This window comes from Rhinatrema bivittatum, chromosome 7 (genome assembly GCF_901001135.1).
Source record: "Rhinatrema bivittatum chromosome 7, aRhiBiv1.1, whole genome shotgun sequence".
In the NCBI taxonomy this organism is placed as follows: Eukaryota; Metazoa; Chordata; class Amphibia; order Gymnophiona; family Rhinatrematidae; genus Rhinatrema; species Rhinatrema bivittatum.
In genome coordinates this window covers 159,661,687-159,681,847 of record NC_042621.1, presented here as the reverse complement: position 1 = coordinate 159,681,847, position 20,161 = coordinate 159,661,687, and positions in this window count along the sequence as shown.

Here is a 20,161-nt window from a genome sequence, read left to right as displayed (position 1 = left end):
GTGGGTTTGAAAACTGACGCCAGCAAAATTGAGCATCGGCTATCAAACTCACTGACAGCCACCGCTCCTGTCAAAAAAGAGACGCTAGGGATGCGCTAGTGTCCCTAGCGCCTCTTTTTACCATGGGCCCTAATTTGAATATTTTTTTTACTGAATCGCATGCACAGGAGAGTGGCCTGTGCGCTTGCCCGCTCTCCCGCAACTTTTACTGTATCGGCCTGTATATTGGTTAAATATACGAGGGTAAGTCAGTAAGTAAGTCACAAATCTCTCTACTAAGGTAATAAAACATATATCTGTATGTTGTCATATTCCATAGATGGCAGCACCTTAGAAGTGCTTATGTACATAAATAGTTATTTAAACTGTGCATGCGCAGGGGCTGTGTACACAAGGAAAATGGCTGCCGTGTTGACAGATTGTACGGTCGAAGAACAAAGTGCTGTTGTCCGATTTTTATGGGCTAAGGGCTTAGTGACAAAAGACATTCATAAAGAAATGTATCCAGTATATGGAGAGAAATGTCTCTCGCGTAAAGCAATTTATAACTGGACCGATAAATTTGTACAAGGACATGCCAACGTGAACGATGAAACCAGACCTGGTCGACCTGTAGAGATTGTAACAGAGGCAACTGTGAAGCAGGTTGAAGTGATGGCAACTGTGAAGCAGGTTGAAGAGAGGCAACTGTGAAGCAGGTTGAAGAGATGGTTCACGCTAACTGGAGGGTAGGGGATGTGAATCGTTTTTCAACGATTAAAATTATCGTCCGATAATGTTAATATCGTCTTAAATCGTTATAGAACACGATACAATAGAAATTCTAACGATTTATCGTTAAAAATCGTTAAATCGTGTTAGTACGCACTAACGGGAGTTAGTGCGCACTAACTCCCAGTTAGTGCGCACTAACTGAAAATGATACAAATTGACACTTTCCAGGTCACTGAAGGTCAGTTAGGAATGAATATGTATTCCTATTGGCTGGCTGCCCTCTTATCTATTGATTTTACCAAGGTTCACACTGAGGTGATGGCTGAGGGGATGGGAAATGGAACTGGAAACTCACGAACACCAACAGAAAATGATACAAATTGTTGACACTTCCCAGGTCAGTAAAGGTCACTTAGGAATGAATATGTATTCCTATTGGCTGGCTGTGCTCTTATCTATTGATGTTCCCACTGAGGTAATGGTTGGGGGGATGTGAAATGGAAACAGTTGGAAGCTTGACAAAAAAAGTAACGTGATGATCATGTACTAGAACTTGTTTGTTTATTATTTTTGTTAGCAGGCATGTGAAATGCTAGTGCATGTTGAATTTGCCAATCACTGTGCATTTTAGAAAGGTGGTCCTGGCTGGAACTACACAGTTCAAATATATGTGGTAATTGATTGTTGGTAAGTGTATTTTTTAAGTAGCCACACTGGCAACCAGATCACGGATCATGGAGAGCTGCATCCCTGCTCCCAGCCAGTCTGGGGCTGCCTGTCCCAGTCATCCATGGAGGGCTGCAGCCCTGCTCCCAGCCAGTCTGGGGCTGCCTGTCCCTGTAATCCATGCAGCGCTGCATCCCTGCTCCCAGCCAGTCTGGGGCTGCCTGTCCCAGTAATCCATGCAGAGCTGCTTCCCTGCTCCCATCCAGTTTGGGGCTGCCTGTCCCAGTCATCCATGCAGAGCTGTATCCCTGCTCCTAGCCAGTCTGGGGCTGTCTGTCCCTGTAATCCATGCAGAGCTGCATCCCTGCTCCCAGCCAGTCTGGGGCTGCCTGTCCCAGTAATCCATGCAGAGCTGCATCCCTGCTCCCAGCCAGTCTGGGGCTGCCTGTCCCTGTAATCCATGCAGAGCTGCATCCCTACTCCCAGCCAGTCTGGGGCTGTCTGTCCCTGTAATCCATGCAGAGCTGCTTCCCTGCTCCCATCCAGTCTGGGGCTGCCTGTCCCAGTCATCCATGCAGAGCTGTATCCCTGCTCCCAACCAGTCTGGGGCTGTCTGTCCCTGTCATCCATGCAGAGCTGTATCCCTGCTCCCAGCCAGTCTGGGGCTGTCTTTCCCTGTAATCCATGCAGAGCTGCATCCCTGCTCCCAGCCAGTCTAGGGCTGCCTGTCCCAGTAATCCATGCAGAGCTGCATCCCTGCTCCCAGCCAGTCTGGGGCTGCCTGTCCCAGTCATCCATGGAGGGCTGCAGCCCTGCTCCCAGCCAGTCTGGGGCTGCCTGTCCCTGTAATCCATTCAGCGCTGCATCCCTGCTCCCAGCCAGTCTGGGGCTGCCTGTCCCAGTAATCCATGCAGAGCTGCTTCCCTGCTCCCATCCAGTTTGGGGCTGCCTGTCCCAGTCATCCATGCAGAGCTGTATCCCTGCTCCCAGCCAGTCTGGGGCTGTCTGTCCCTGTAATCCATGCAGAGCTGCATCCCTGCTCCCAGCCAGTCTGGGGCTGCCTGTCCCAGTAATCCATGCAGAGCTGCATCCCTGCTCCCAGCCAGTCTGGGGCTGCCTGTCCCTGTAATCCATGCAGAGCTGCATCCCTACTCCCAGCCAGTCTGGGGCTGTCTGTCCCTGTCATCCATGCAGAGCTGTATCCCTGCTCCCAGCCAGTCTGGGGCTGTCTATCCCTGTAATCCATGCAGAGCTGCATCCCTGCTCCCAGCCAGTCTGGGGCTGCCTGTCCCAGTAATCCATGCAGAGCTGCATCCCTGCTCCCAGCCAGTCTGGGGCTGCCTGTCCCAGTAATCCATGCAGAGCTGCATCCCTGCTCCCAGCCAGTCTGGGGCTGCCTGTCCCAGTCATCCAATAAGGGCTGCAGCCCTGCTCCCAGCCAGTCTGGGGCTGCCTGTCCCTGTAATCCATGCAGCGCTGCATCCCTGCTCCCAGCCAGTCTGGGGCTGCCTGTCCCAGTAATCCATGCAGAGCTGCTTCCCTGCTCCCATCCAGTTTGGGGATGCCTGTCCCAGTCATCCATGCAGAGCTTTTTCCCTGCTCCCAGCCAGTCTGGGGCTGTCTGCCCTGTCATCCATGCAGAGCTGTATCCCTGCTCCCAGCCAGTCTGGGGCTGTCTGTCCCTGTAATCCATGCAGAGCTGCATCCCTGCTCCCAGCCAATCTGGGGCTGCCTGTCCCAGTAATCCATGCAGAGCTGCATCCCTGCTCCCAGCCAGTCTGGAGATCACAACACTCCTGGTATTAATAGGGATAGGGCACTGTGTGCAGGAAGATCACAACACTCCTGGTATTGATAGGGATAGGGCACTGTGTGCAGGAAGATCACAACACCCCTGGTATCAGGGTTAGTGCACTGTGTGCAGGAAGATCACAACACTCCTGGTATTAATAGGGATAGGGCACTGTGTGTACATGAAGATCACAACACCCCTGGTGCCAGGGTTAGGGCACTGTGTGCAGGAAGATCACAACACTCCTGGTATTAATAGGGATTGGGTACTGTGTGCAGGAAGATCACAACACCCCTGGTGCCAGGGTTAGGGCACTGTGTGCAGGAAGATCACAACACTCCTGGTATTAATAGGGATAGGGCACTGTGTGCAGGAAGATCACAACACCCCTGGTGCCAGGGTTAGGGCACTGTGTTCAGGAAGATCACAACACTCCTGGTATTAATAGGGATAGGGCACTGGGTGCATGAAGATCACAACACCCCTGGTGCCAGGGTTAGGGCACTGTGTGCAGGAAGATCACAACACTCCTGGTATTAATAGGGATAGGGCACTGGGTGCATGAAGATCACAACACCCCTGGTGCCAGGGTTAGGGCACTGTGTGCAGGAAGATCACAACACTCCTGGTATTAATAGGGATAGGGCACTGTGTGTACATGGAGATCACAACACCCCTGGTGCCAGGGTTAGGGCACTGTGTGCAGGAAGATCACAACACTCCTGATATTAATAGGGATAGGGCACTGGGTGCATGAAGATCACAATACCCCTGGTGCCAGGGTTAGGGCACTGTGTGCAGGAAGATCACAACACTCCTGGTATTAATAGGGATAGGGCACTGTGTGTACATGGAGATCACAACACCCCTGGTGCCAGGGTTAGGGCACTGTGTGCAGGAGGATCACAACACCCCTGGTATCAGGGTTAGGGCACAAGTTCTAGTCACATTGACTGATCACATTACTTTTTTTGTCAAGCTACCAACTGTTTCCATTTCCCATCCCCCATATACTGCCTGTGGGAACCTTGGTAACATGAATAAATAAGAGGGCAGCCAATAGGAATACATATTCATTCCTAAACTGACCTTAACTGACCTGAAAAGTGTCAAATTGTATCAATTTCTGTTAGTGCGCACTAACTCCCGTTAGTGCGCACTAATCGGAAAAAAACGATTTTTAATGATTTTTTCAACGAAATAATCGTGCCAAACACGATTTTCTTCTCCTGCCACACAATTTCAATCGTTAAGACGATATGGCACACGATTCACATCCCTACTGGAGGGTAACAATTGACGAAGTTGCCAAAGAAATTGGGTGTTCTCATGGTTTAGCATATTCCTTAGTGCACAATGCATTGAACTTTCGGAAAGTCTGTGCAAGATGGGTTCCCAAACAGCTGACCGAAGACAATAAGAACAACCGGATGGGTGTCTGTTTTGAAAATCTCTGCCGTTATGCAAATGAAGGTGAATCAATGATGGCATGAATTGTTACTGGTGATGAGTCGTGGGTACACCACTATCAACCAGAAGCGAAACGTGATTACATGCAGTGGAAGCATCCACTATCACCGACACCGAGAAAGTTCAAGCTTGTGCCTTCTGCAGGAAAGGTGATGTTGACTGTGTTTTGGGACTGAGATGGGATACTCTTAACCAGTTTTCAGAAGCAGGGTGAATCTGTAAATTTGGCTTCCTACTGTGCTACTCTATTAAAGCTTAAAGGAGCTATTCGTAGAAAACGCCCAGATCTGGAAAAAAGAGGAGTGCTGATTCTTCACGATAATGCCAGACCACACACTTCGAATGAGACTCGTTAGACAATTGCGAACCTGCACTGGGAAGTTCTTGAACATCCACCATAGAGTCTGGATTTGGCACCCAACGATTTTCACTTGTTTGGCAAACTGAAAAGCCATCTCGGTGGGAAACATTTCACCAGCGATGAAGAAGTGGAACAAGAGGTGAAGCGCTGGTTACGATGCCAGCCAAAAGACTTTTACGCAGAAGGTTTTGATGGACTTTTCAAATGCTGGGACAAATGTATAAATGTTCACGGCGATTACATTGAAAATTAGTTGGTTTTTCCAGAAAAAATGTGACTATCTACCTTATAAATGGGCTCTGACCGACGGCCCGCAAATGCACAGTAGAGAGCAGCTCTACCGCGCATGCGCGGGTGAGCACGTTGGTCAGAGTGGAGCGTGCCCGAAAAAAAAATGGTGCTGGAAGGAGCAGGAGTGGTGGCGGTGAGGAGCAGGAGCGGCGGCAGCGGTGAGGAGCAGGAGCGGGAGGAGAAGTAGCGGCGGCGGCGCTACCGCACGCGAGGAAGGGAGGGACCCCCCCCCAAGAGATCTTCCGTCTTCCGGTTGTGGATGAGCTGAAAGGGGAGGGGATTGAGAGATGGGGAGTGACTGAGGGGAGGGAGGAGAGAGTGAGGTGAGGGAGGAGAGAGAGTGAGGGGAGGGGAGGGGGGAGGAAAGAGTGAGGTGAGGGGAGGGGGAGGGAGGAGAGAGTGACGAGAGGGGGAGGGGGAGGGAGGAGAGAGTGAGCTGAGGGGAGGGAGGAGAGAGTGAGGTGAGGGAGGAAAGAGGGAGGTGAGGGGAGGGGGGAGGGAGGAGAGAGTGAGGTGAGGGGAGGGGGAGGAAAGAGTGAGGTGAGGGGAGGGGAGAGGGAGAGGGAGGAGAGAGTGAGGAGAGGGGAGGGGAGGGGGAGGGAGGAGAGAGTGAGCTGAGGGGAGGGAGGAGAGAGTGAGCTGAGGGGAGGGGGAGGGGGAGGTGAGAGGGAGGGAGACTAGAGGGGGGGAGGTGAGAGGGAGGGGGGAGAATAGAAGGTGGAGGGAGATTGAGGGGGAGGGAGTGGGAAGGAAATGGACCGAAAAACAAATTTTAAATGTAGCCCATTGTTACGGGCTTAATGACTAGTATTCTGTATATTTCACAGTAAATAATTCATCTTTTGCATTTAAATAATTTTCATGAATATTAATCCCATGTATGTGTGTGACTTACTGACTTACCCTCGTACAAACATCACAGACATAAAAAATGCATAGAGTCTTAATGAAGAATATTCACAAAATTGGTGTGAAAGGGGAATGCTATTGTTAGGGGATATCAATGAACTGGATATTGATTAGGAAATCCTGGCTGCAGTGTCTTCTAGAAGCAGGAAGATCCTGGATTCTCTGCAGGAGGAACTATTCAGGCTACTGGTATCAAAAACCACATGGGAGGGGGTAATACTAGATATGATGCTTACCAATGTGAACATAAGAACATGTCATACTAGGTCAGACCAAGGATCCATCAAGCCCAGCATCCTGTTTCCAACAGTGGCAAACCCAGGCCATAAGAACCTGGCAAATACCCCAAAACTAAGCCAATCCCATGCTACTGATGCTAGCAAAGCAGTGGCTATATTCTAAGTCAAATTAGTTAATAGCAGATAATGGACTTCTCCTCCAAGAACTTATCCAAACCTTTTTTTAAACCCAGCTACACTAACTGCACTAACCACATCCCCTGGCAACAATTTCCAGAGTTTAATTGTGCATTGAGTGAAAAAGAACTTTCTCCAATTAGTTTTGAATGTGCTATATGCTAACTTCATGGAGTGCCCCCTAGTCCTTCTATTATCCGAAAGAGTAAATAACTGATTCTCTTTTAACCGTTCTAGACCTCTCATGATTTTAAACATCTCTATCATATCCCCCCTCAGCCATCTCTTCTCCAAGCTGAACAGTCCTAACCTCTAGGGGAGCTGTTCCATCCCCTTTATCATTTTGGTTGCCCTTCTCTGTACCTTCTCCATTGCAACTATATCTTTTTTGAGATGCGGTGACAAGAATTGTACACAGTATTCAAGGTGGACAGTATCTCTAATGGTCACCTGGGATCCAGTGATCATGACCACAAGAAGTTGTGGATTAGTATTAGTATACAGGAGATGTAGGTTCTTTCGAAGCTAAGGGTCCTAGACTGAGGAAAACTAACTTTGTTAAAATAGGGGAGTACCTCATGGAGTTTTTAGCTGGATGGAAAAATCTAGCTGAAATAGATGAGCATTGAGAAAAACAAAAATGAGATATTATAAGGACACATAAGAAAAGTAAATAAAGGAAAAAAGGAAAAGAGGCCACTATGGTTTTATAAGGAAGTAAGTGAAAAGGTAAGGGGGAAGAGGTTAGCCTTCATAAAACAGTCAGGAATGCAAACATTCAATTGGAAGTAAAAATAGAAAATATGGCAAAATATGGAACCAAAACCTTTTTTAAGGTTTGTTAGTGATAGAAGGAAATGGAAAAGTGGCTTTGTGAGCCTCAGAGGTGAAGGGGAATATGCCTTAAGGCTGATGAGGAAAAAGTGAAACTGTTTAATAAATATTTGTTTGGTGTTCAATGTGGAAGGTCCAAGAGCAGTCCCACATAAAATGAACCTAAATAAGATTGAAAGTGAGGTAATCCTCAATTGATTTTCAAAAAAGTGTGATCTTGATGAACTAACTAAACTTAAAGTAGAAAGGTGAATTGGGCCAGATGAGATACATTACTTTTAAATGTAATGTTTTACTTACTTTTAAATGTAACTTTTCTAAGTTCCCAATTATGGGAACTTAGAAAAGTTCTTACAGCTCCACTGGCTGTCCTTTCAATGCTTCTTTTTGTTTTAAAAATGTCTAGACTGCTTAGTAACATTTTTAAGTGGTTTATATTAACACATCCAGAAAATATAACAAAAATTAAAAAATCAAAATTACATAGATAAACATTTATTTATTTATTTATTTATTTATTTAATTTTATATACCGGCAACCGTTTGCACATCGTGCCGGTTTACAGATAACTTACAAACAAAGATATGTAGGCAGAGCCTTTACAAGGAACAGTGTTTAAAACATAGCTCAGAAACAGAGCAAACTAGCAAACTTGTGGAAAGAGGGGTAGGGGTGGTCGAGGACAGGGGAGGGAGCGGGGGGGGGAGGGTGGGTGGGTGAAAAACAGGTACAAAAGGAGTAATATGTACAGGTACAAAAGGAGTAATATGTACAGGGGTCGAGAGATTATTGACGTATACATAGGTTATATTATTGACATCTATATACATTGGCAAATTGACATAGGTTATATTCTTGAAATATACATAGGTTATATACAAAACTGTATAGGCATGTAGAAAATAAGAGATTCAGGTGAGAAAATGGGAACGGTAGAGCTATGTGTCATATATTATGTGCTAGAAGTTAGGAGTGGGGTTTGTAAGTCATTAGAGGGTGTGGGGGTAGGTCCAGAGGAGGGGGTGTTAGTACGGGGAGGTGGTAGGGTTAAGGTGTTAGTAGGTAAAGTTAAGGTGTTAGTAGGTAAAGAAGACGATTGGGGGTAAGCTTGGAGGAAGAGCCAGGTTTTGAGTTTCTTTTTGAAGGTGGGTGTGGAGGTTTCAATGCGTAGGTCAAGAGGCATGGAGTTCCAGAGGGGAGGGCCTGCGAGGGAGAGGGCTCTGTTCGTGGTGGAGATGAGTCTGGAGGATTTTGTGGAGGGAGGGATAAGGGTTCCACGGAGGGAGGAGCGGGTGGGTCTTGTGGAGGTACGAAGGGTGAAGGGTGGGTTTAGCCAGTTGTAGTGTTCATTAATTATACTTTTGTGGATGAGGGTGAGGGTTTTGTATAGAATTCGTGAGTGGATAGGAAGCCAGTGGAGGTTACAGAGGGTGGGAGTGATATGGTCTTTCTTTTTGGCATTGGTGAGGATGCGTGCGGTAGCGTTTTGAAGGAGTTGTAGAGGTTTGATGTAGGTAGCAGGGAGTCCCAGTAGGAGTGCGTTACAGTAATCAATTTTTGAGAAGATTATAGATTGGAGTACTGTACGAAAGTCCGAGAAGTAGAGGAGGGGTTTGAGTTTTTTGAGGGTTTGTAATTTAAAGTAGCAGCTGCTAAGGATGGATTTGATAAATGGTTTGAAGGTAAGTTGGTTGTCAAGTATGACACCTAGATTTCTTGTATCAGAGAGAAAGTTAGAGGGTTGGAGGGTGGAGGGGGAGGGTGTGGAGGCATGTCTAGAGGAGATGAGGAGGAATTCAGTTTTTTGCGGGTTGAGTGCTAGGTGCATGTCTGTGAGGAGTTGGTTTATGGAGGCGAGAATAGTGTTCCATTTTTGGAGAGCAGTGGAAGCAGAATTAGTAAAAGGAATGAGGATCTGCACATCATCTGCGTAGATGAAGTGTGTAATCCCAAGGTTGGAGAGGAGGTAAGTAAGGGGGAGCATGTAGATGTTAAACAATGTGGAAGAGAGGGAGGATCCTTGGGGGACGCCACAGTTGAGATTGATAGGGGGGGAGGTGAAGTTGTCGGTGAGGACTGTGTAGGTACGGTTTTGGAGGAAGGATTTTACCCAGGAGAGAGCAGTACCTGATATTCCTATACCAATGAGTATGTTGATGAGGATGTTGTGATCTACAGTGTCAAAGGCAGCGGAGATATCAAGCATAGCAAGGAGATAGGAGTTGCCAGCATCCATTCCTTTGATGATGGTGTCGGTAAGGGAGAGGAGTAGGGATTCAGTGCTGAGGAGCTTACGGAAGCCATATTGTGATGGTGGGAGTATATTGGATTGTTCGAGGTAGTCGGAGAGACGGGAGTTTACTAGTTTTTCAATGATTTTGGAGAGGAAGGGGAGGTTGGAGATGGGACGGAGGTTGGAAAGGTTGGAGGGGTCAAGGGAGGGTTTTTTTAAGATGGGTTTGACCACGGCTTGTTTCAGGGAGGTAGGTACTAGGCCGTGTTCCAGGGAGCAGTTAACGATTTTGGAGAGTGAGGTGGCTATGGTTTTGGGGATAGAGAGGAGTAGTTTAGTGGGGATAGTTTCTGAGGGGTGGGAGGAGGGTCTCATTTTTTTTAAGATGTTTTCTATTTCAAGAGATGAGGAGGGTTCAAAAGAGGAGAGGATGGTGGGTGTAAGAGGGGTGGGAGGGGTAATGTAGCTGGTGAGGGGGAGTTTTTGGTGTTGGGGGTAAATTTAGCAGTAATGTTGGAAATTTTGTCCTTAAAGAACATGGCAATTTCATTGCACCGGGTTTGTGTGGAGGGGACTTGGGTTGCGACCACATTAAAATGAATAACACATATATGATTAAAACACTACCTGATCACACTGCAGAGATTTATTTTATTTTATTTTATTTTATTTAAAAGTTTTTGTATACCGACATTCGTTAAGAAAAACATCACATTGGTTTCCATGCAACGTGAACATAGCCAACAGGGCTTTACAGTGTAACTAATAATAGAACTGGGGGGAGGGGAGGGGAGGAGGGGGCAGGGGGAGGATAGCCAGGGTCTTTAGCTATACATACAGTAACGCGAAATACACTTAAGTATATATGTACAAATTATATACAAGAGGGATGGGGGGCATTAATTACAGGAACTAAGGGTGGTGGATCTGGAGGGTGAGGGAGGGGACTGGGAAAGTAGGGAGAGGGTGAAGAGGAGGACGGGGGGCGAGGGCGAGGTGGGGGGGGAGTGGGTGGGAGGCAACACAGTGGGCGGAGGTGGGCTCATGCGTAGGCGTGTGTGAACAGCCAAGTCTTGAGTTTCTGTCTGAATTTCTTAGGGCAGGTCTCGAGGTGTAGCTGGGTAGGCATTGAATTCCATAGGGAGGGTCCCGCTAGGGATATGGTGCGTTGTTTGGTGGCTGTTAGTTGAAAGAGTTTGGGAGAAGGCGTGTGTATAGTTGCTATATTTGGCGCTCTTGTGGGTCTGGAAGTGGAACGGATGTGTAAAGTGTCTGTGAACCATAGCATGTCTGGATTATGAATAGCTTTGTGAATGAGTGTGAGAGTTTTAAATTGAATTCTGGCTGAGATGGGGAGCCAGTGGAGTTGTTTGAGAATAGGTGTAATGTGTTCTTTTCTGTGAGTGCCTGTGAGTATTCGCGCAGCTGCGTTTTGTAGTAGTTGCAGTGGGGCTATGGTTACAGATTCATTTAAATGTTATAAATTAAAGATTGTCTGAAAAAGAAATACTTCTAATCAATTTTCTGAATTTTAAAAGCAATGACTCAGCTTTGAAATTTCTTGGTAACATATTCCATAGTTCTGGACCCTGAGCACAAAAAAGGCGCTCACAATTTTGGTCCAGACTTATCTGCGTAAAAGAAGGAACACAAAGCAGTCCCTAAAATTCTGATCTTAGGGACTAATCTGATCTGATTCTGTTTAGAGTTAGGAGCAGTTATGGAGGACTGAAGATGGGCAGATGTGGTTCCTATTCATTCAAATATTAGTAAGGAGAAAACTGGGAACTAGTGGCCGGTTAGTCTGACCTCTGTGGTGAGCAAATTAATGTAATCACTACTAAAACAGAAGATAGAGTAGTTTCTGGGATCCATTGGATTACAAGATCCAAGGCAGAATGGTTTTACCTTAGGTAGATTTTGTCAGATAAAAATAATCAATATGTTTGGGTGATCAGAGATTTAGATCAAGGTAAAGCATTAGATGAAGTGTATTTGGATTTCAGTATGGTCTTTGATATGGTTCTGCATAAATTGAGTGCCCTGGGTTAGAAACTGTTAGTGGGAGGCAATAAAGGGTAGTGGTAAATAGAGTTCATGCCAAAGAGGGGAGTTGTTACTAATGGTGTGCTTCAGGGATCAATCCTTGGATCAGTTCTTGTCAACATTTATGTGAATGACATAGCAGAAGGACTGTCTGGAAATGTTTATCTCATTGCTCATGATACCAATATCTGCAACAGGGTAGACAGCCGAGAAGGTATGGAAAATATGAGGAGAGATCTAGTGAACCTCAAGGAATGGACTAGACTCTGGCAGCTAAGAGTTAATGCTATAAAATGCAGAGTTTTACAACTCAAGGGAGAGATATTGGGGTGAAATTCAAAGCATGAAAGAAGGATGAGATCTGGGGGTAATTTTATCAAATGAGCTTAAGATAACCAAACATTTGGACAAAGTGATGGCAAAAGCCAGAAAGATGCTTAGCTACATAGAGAGTGGAATGGTTAGCAAATTAAGGGGGTCATTTACTAAAGGTTTTCTCCCATTTTGTGTCTATGGGAAAACTGCTTAGTAAATGATCGCCTAAGGGAGGTGATTTTGCTCCTGTATGGGTCCCTGGTGAGACCTCATTTAGAATGCTGTGTATAATTCTGGAGATCATACATTCAAAAGTATATAAACTGGTTGGAATCAGTACAGAGGGTGGATACTAAAATGTTCAGTCATCTTTGTTTTAAAACATATGGAGACTGCACCTTGAATACTGTGTACAATTCTGGTCGCCGCATCTCAAAAAAGATATAGTTGCGATGGAGAAGGTACAGAGAAGGGCAACCAAAATGATAAAGGGGATGGAACAGCTCCTCTATGAGGTTCTTGTGGCCTGGTTTGGCCTCTGTTGGAAACAGGATTCTCGGCTTGATGGACCCTTAGTCTGACCCAACATGGTAATTTCTTATGTTCTTAAGTAAACATTTATACTGTAGAGGAAAGGCAAGATAGAAGACATATGATTGAGACATTTAAATACCTGCAAGGTTTCCATGCACAGGAGGTTAGTGTCTTTGAATGGAAAGGAGGCTCTTGAATGAGGGGTCATGGAATGAGGATGAAAGGGGTAGACTAAGGAATAATCTTTGGAAATATTTCTTTACAGTAAAGGTAGTGGATAACAGCCTCCCAGTGGAGGCGGTGCCAACTAGAACAGTATCTGAATTTAAGGAAGCATTGGATAAACACAGGGGATCTCTGAGGAAGTGATGAAAATTGTAAAGTTGAATTAGTTGGATGGATGGATATACTAGATAGGACATATGGTCTTTATCTGTCATTATGTTTCTATGTATGGTTTCATGAACCCTCATTTATAATCATATGGATTTTCCCTCCATTTATGGATGCACTCATTCAGAATAATCATTGCAGCAATAGCCCTTGGCCTTTGAGACAGATCAAAGTTTCTTCTGGAACCCGATATATATATATTCTAGTTCTGACCACAAGGTGTCACAGTTGTGTGATAACAGATTCCTTTGCCCAAGGGCATAGACAGTATCTCCAACTTCAGCTTGCCCAAGGATCACAAGCTGTTCTCAGGGTTTTAATCCAAGTCTCCCATATGATAATGTAGAGCACTGCTGCTGAGCCACTGAGGTTAGCTTGATTTCATTTTTTCTATGGAAGAACTACATTAACAAGGTAAATAAATAGTTAGTTAACAAGCAATCTGGTGAAATATTCCATTTGTATCATGCATTAAAGCATTCCATTTGTCATGCCCTTTTTAATAACTTGTTTTTCTCTTCTCCAGTATGACCTTCTATAACTTAAACAATGAATTCGTGGAATAGTTCAAGGAAAATTCCAAACCAATGCAAGCTGGTCTGACTAGAATATAGATTGCCATAAAACTTACTGTATTGATTTCAATTTGCCTAAACTGTTTTGCACTGTCTCTCACTATGCTCATTTTTCACTGAGCTTCAATATTTCTGCTTAAAGAAGCATCAGTCAGTACCTTACCGTTCAGTCTTTCAGCCTCTCAGTTCTTAGTGTTATTATTGGGGCATCAACCTAAATAGCTGTGTGAAGCATATTTGATGTCCATAAGGTAAATTTTTACCATATTATAATGACAGATTTAGGATCCAATTTAACTCCAGTCTTTTGGGGCTCTGGAAGGTGAAATTCTGGTGAGTTTTGAGTTTTGCCAAATAGCAGCTGGCAAAATAGATTCCATTTTTGAAACATGCAGAATGATAAAAAAACAAAACAAAACAAAACTATCCATAATGACTCAAAAGAAATAAAGGTGTAGTGTGTAGTAGGAGAAGCCACCATTGATTCTCTATTAACACCTTTCACTCTGCTTATAGAGAAGCTCAAAAGGGGTTCTTTATCCACACGTATGTACTTTTCATTTATCATCTTGAACTTAAGTATACATTTACTCCGACCCAGGTCAGAGGTATCTCCAAAAGGACCCTTGCTGTAGTCACATATCTCCCATTTTATTCTATAGGGATACTTTTGTCACTTTCCTTTTCCACTCATGCTCAAATGGCAAACCTAACTAAAAGCAGCTGTGACATTTTACTCAATCACAAGCTATGAAAGTGGAAGATGACAAAACCTTTGGCTCTGAAGAAAATCACTAGATACACTATAGCTTTTGGTCTGAAAGTAGAAGCTGAAGAAAGCAGCGCGCTGTAGAGGCAGAGTTGCTTCTGGTCTTTCTTCCTCCTGTTGACATGATTATTTCTCATTCAGGTAATGAACAATAGCATACGATCTCTGCAGCATTACCACTAGGCTGGCAAATTAGAGGTTATAAGGACAATGCCTTTTTCCTTACTTGACACAAGTAACAGACTTTGTATACTAATTTCTCACAATCAGCAAGAGCCTTTGTGAAAGAAAGAGAAAGAAGGTGGTGGTTTCTTTTATACTTGGAGAAACTACATTCAACATACATTTGAACTCCATCTCTTTAGGTCCAAGGTTCTATCTACGTTTCTTGGCATATTGTACAAGATACAGAAAGGCTGATATTCAGTTGTGTGGCATCCATCTAACGTATATCGAACATTCTGTGATATGGACATGCCGCTGAATATCCCATGCTATTTTTTAAATTAGCCAGAGAGGTTTATCTGGTTATCTTTAGGCCTGTTTTCAGGAAAACCTAAAGTTAGCTGGCTATCTTTCATGGATGTCCAATATTGGCATTTATCCATCTAAATTAGCCAGATAAGTGGTACCACCACTGGAATGCCCCAGGTTATCTGGCTAAGTTTAGCCAGCTATCTACTTAGCCAGATAACTCTGAGGCATTCAGTGTGGGTGTAATTTGAAATCCCAGTGTTTGTCCAGCTTAGTGCCAAAATTAACTGGACAAATGCTCTGAATATTGTCCCAAAGTGTCCCATTACAGAAACCTTTGGCTCAGGACAGATTAAGAAGAGACCAGTATGCCAGTCTATATTCAAACTAAGCAAATATTTTGTCTTTCAGCTGTGATAAATTGCATGGAAGCCTTATTCATACATACTGTAGATCACCTTCACAGCTTGCTTTGTGAGAAGAAATTGATGACAGGTATAAGTTATCTGGCTACTGGTTCCTTCCAGAAGGTTGCAGAAGACAGACCAGGCTTCAACCAGTCCTACAGATATCCTTACAACTTTCTGGCAGCCACATTTGCCTATATCCAGAATACTTCTACTGAACAGCAGAGGAGGATGTTGCGACCGTCGCTTCTCGACGTCTCCACTCCGCCCTCCTCACCTCTTTGGCGTCTCCCTCTTGCTCAAGTGGAAGGTTGGCTGCCGCGGCGTCTCTCTGCCATCTTCCTCCAGCGCCCCCGGAGCTGTTCCCAGCGCACACACATGGATGCGCCGATTTATTAACATGTGCGTGTCGCTGCATGCATGTTATAACATTGGCTAGCATATGTGTGCGGGTGCCAACTCTCACATGCAAGAAGGGATATTGCAATAAACGCATGGTGCCGCCATCAGCCCTTTCTCCAGTTCCCTCTCAGTCCGCTCCCATAAAAGAGCAGACTGGGAGGGAACTTCCCTAACCTCCTGCCTATACTTCCTCCCTTTTCCCCGTCCCCTCCCTGACTCCTAAACCCCACCTACCTACCCTAAATATTTTAGTTTTACATCTTACCTGCTCCTCTGAGCAGAAGTAAATTGAGCACGCTGGCCAGCTGCCAGCGCACGCTTCACCAGGCAGCACCTAATGGCACTGTTGCGGCCGGGCCCCACCCCTCCACTGCGTCGCTAAGCTCCTGTCCTGACCCTCTCCTTTTTAAAAGCCTGGTCCTTCCACGCATACTGGGAGAGATATGCATGTGGCCGGGCCACTTGGAAAATGCCCTTGGCGCACGTGGCCCAGCCATGCACTTATCTCCCAGGAGTTGCTTGTGCTGGGCTTTTAAAATAAGCATTCCTATCACTCTGCACAGAACAGTATTTTACCCAATGTTCACAGCTCCTGATTATGATGGTCTCTTAACTTAGGCATTGGCTTTACTTGGTATTTTACCTTGGTTATTTTTCTTTTGTAAGATTATTTTTCATTAAGGTGTTTTTGTTTGTTTTTTTGTGTTGATGGATGAATTAAACCATGACAATCTCAGTGTGATTGGATTCAAAAGTTCCCAGGTATGAAGAGAAGGGTATTTTCTAATGCATATTAGTTTTCACTATTATTTGATGTGTCTGCTGTTCAGAAATATGAACTAACATAAATCTTTTATCTTTACTCTGGCTATAGATTTATACTCTAATATATCAGAACTTCTTCCCATTCTTTTTGAACACTTTAACAAAAACTCTTACCTTTTGAATTGTTTTGCATCCTCTAACTAATGTTATTAAATATATTAATATTATAACTGTTATTTAACAATTATTTCTTCTTTAATGAATATGTAAATCTTGAGATATTACACTGTACTTACATGCAATTTATGTAAACCGTTGTGATCATTCGTTGGAACGACGGTATATAAAAATAATAAATAAATAAATAAATATTTTTGGGGTGCTTGGGAGTTTTTAAAAATGTTTAAGAATTTTTAATTATTGCACATTCTATTAATAAGCTGTTTTGGAAATATGTATTCATTTTAACAGTATGGTTTTACTGTTATGAGGATAACATTAAAACGTGCTCACGTCTATAGAGATATGTATAGGGGCATGCGAGTAACCTTTTTAAAATCCGGCCCATTGTGGCTATTTTCTGAAACCTAAAAAGAAATAAAAAAAAGAAAAGAGAAATAAACTCTAGTTTCAGACTGCAAGGATCTCTGGAAATCCCTGTCCCACCCCACCTTTGCCTCTGAAAGTGTCTGTTTCCCCAGAAAAGGTAATATTTATTCTAAAAACCTGGTCAAAGGCCATGCCCCCAGCCCCTCCCCCTTTTGTTAGAGGGTTTGCTCAGGGCCCTCATTAGACCACCAAAGAGAATATGGAGAGTCTGGAGGGTTAAAGAAAGTGGGCTAGAGTAGGCAATGGAAGGGGGGGCCTGCTCCCGGGAGAGCTATGTTTTAACAAAGAGAAAGGGATGGAGGTTGAGGCGGGACCTAAGACTGTGATTTTTTAAAATAAAATTAACTTTTTGGGGGAAATTACTGTCTCCAGGTTGGCAACTGGTTGGGTCAATGGATTTCTGAAGACACCCAGTTGTGGTATTTTTTGGTAGTACTGGTAAGTACTATTTACAAATTGCGGGGGCACATTTTAAAACACAGCGCACATACTTTTGTTCGCGCACCAGGTGCGAACAAAAGTACGCCAGATTTTATAAGATACGCGCGTAGCTGTGCGACTCTTATAAAATCCGTGGTCGGCGCGCGCAAGGGGGTGCACATTTGTGCAACTTGCGCGCGCCGAGCCCTGCGCGCACTGGCAGTTCCTCGGAGGGAACTTTCCTTCCGCCTCCCCCCCACCTTCCCCTCCCTTCCCCTACCTAACCCACCCCCCCCCCCCCCCGATCCTAGCTAAATTCCCCCCTACCTCTGTCGCACAAGTTACGCCTGCTCATGTTCCAGTCCGGGGGCTGGTCTGGAGGCCGCGCCCATGGCACCGCCCCCGATGATGTGCTGGCCGCATCACGCCCCCGACATGCCCCCGATGACGCGCCGGCCGCGTCACACCCCCCAACACGCCCACCCCAAGAAAGCCCCGGGACTTACACGCATCCCGGGGCTTTGCGCTCGCCAGAAGCCTATGCAATATATGCTCGGCGCGCGCAGGGGCGTTTTAAAGGGGTTATGCGCATAACCCTTTTAAAATCCGGCCCAGAGAGCACAAAATATGATAGAAAATAAAAGCAAAATTTTGTGTTAACTACTAGTAGATAGTGCTGATTTTGATATGGGAGGTTTACTATATTGTAATTGTATTTTATTTTTGTTTACTCATGGCTTTCTGAGGGCCTGCCCACACCCAATGCACATTACAATAGGCCAAATATTACATGGTAGGGATGGCCAACTGCAGTCCTCAAGAGCCACAGACAATTCTTGTTTTCAGGTTATCCACAGTGAATACACATGAAATAGATTTGTGTGCACTGACTGCTCTCTATGCAAATATTCTTCAAGAATATTCAGTGTGGCAGTGCTGAAAATGAGACCCATTTGTGGTTCTTGAGGGCCAGAGTCGGCCACCTCTGCCATATGGGTTTCAAGGGTCTTTTCGTAGGTTTTTCTCTTTGGCACCACAGCAGCTCATTTAAGTAATATTTTATCTCAAGACTGCAATTCCATCCTTTTACATACAAAATATGTTATTATAAATGCATAATTTTAAATGTGTGTGGGGAGGGAAGGACCCAGGTGATGGGTGCAAGACTGTAAGGTTCACTTAGGTTGCCTAACACCCTTGCATCAGCTCTGATTGCACAGGATCCATATAGGAAGACAGAATTCCATCTGGAGATATGCTGCTTTGGGTCAGAAGTTCTTCCCAGTCTTAGCTACAGCAGTGATGCAAGCAGTCTTGGTCAGGGCTTAATTTTCATTTTTAAGCCTCAGAGGAAGAGGTAGCATGGATCACTTCTTGTCCCCTCTGCCTTGCAATAAAAAGGAAGAGCAGAGGCTGGGTAACCATAAAAGCAGAAAAAGCTGAGTAGCACACAGTCAATTGGAATGCACTGGAGTAGGGGGAGGGGAAGGTAGGCAGAGAAGTGAGGCAAGCTACAGTCATAGAGCAGAAGGCAGTGATCCAGGAAGAAGTGACTGTAGAGTATTAATAAGGCTTCTATCTGAGGTGGCTGGGCTGAGCTCTGAAAGGGGCAAAGGGCTGTGGAAGCAGTGAATCTGCTGGAAAGTAGGGCTGCAGGCTGGGGAAGGGCTGGCAGCAAGCTGCATAATTATGTGGCAAGTGCCTGGGGTGGGTTACACTTACTAAGCAGTGAATTATAAAAGAGATGCATGCATAAAAATCAGCACATTGGCATGTAAATAGCAAATACTCATGTATATGCTATTTCATATACTTCAAAATTACATGTGTAAGTAAGGGTATTGGATTACATTTATATGTGTAAAAAATGGGCAAGTTAGGGGAATTCTGGCTTGGAGGCCAACATTTATGCAAGTAAGTTGCAATTTTATAAGCAAATTGTGCATATAAATTTGTCTTTTTACGTGCATATATTTATATCTGCTCTATAGCTGGAAAAGTGATCGGAAACATCTTAAAAGTGAAATACTGACTGGGTGGGGGGGGGGGGTCTGGGAGAAATGGGAGGAGTTGAGACTGGAGGAGGGTCTTGATAACCTGAATATGGACTGGGGTAACTGATAGACTAATTGGTAAAACTGGACCTTTCATTGCCACACATGTTAGAAAATCTCTTGACTTTCACACATAATAGCCAACTTAACAGCGGGTAAATGCATGTAAATTACTCAGGTAAAATGTCCATGCATATAGTTTAAAAGTTAGATGTAAAAATATGCAAGTACAGCAGCTGCACATTGCTTATCTGAATAAATTGCAATTTATCTGGTTTAATCTTGAAAACAGCACTTATCCAGACAAGTTCCGACTTATCTGGCTAAGTAACAGCAGAGTCGTAAAACACTACTAATTTGGCTAAGGCAGATAGCTGGATAAAGCAAAATTTATCTAGATAAGAGCAATATATATTTGCTCATATTTTTACATGTACATGCAAGTTGCAGGGTACATTTAAGAATATTTTATAACCTACATATATTATATAAGCGCTGTTAAAAAAATACAGGAGAAGATTTTTGCGCATCCTTATACACGTGTATATGGGTGTGCATGTGCAAGTTTCAAAGTCATCATACTTATGAGCAGATGAGCAGCAGCACAACTGAGTGTGTGTGTGTGTGGGTGTGGGTGTGTGTGTATAAGTATGTTTCAGAGTGTGTGCCTGTGTCTTAGCACTTGGTTGGCAATATGGTTGCCTCATTGTT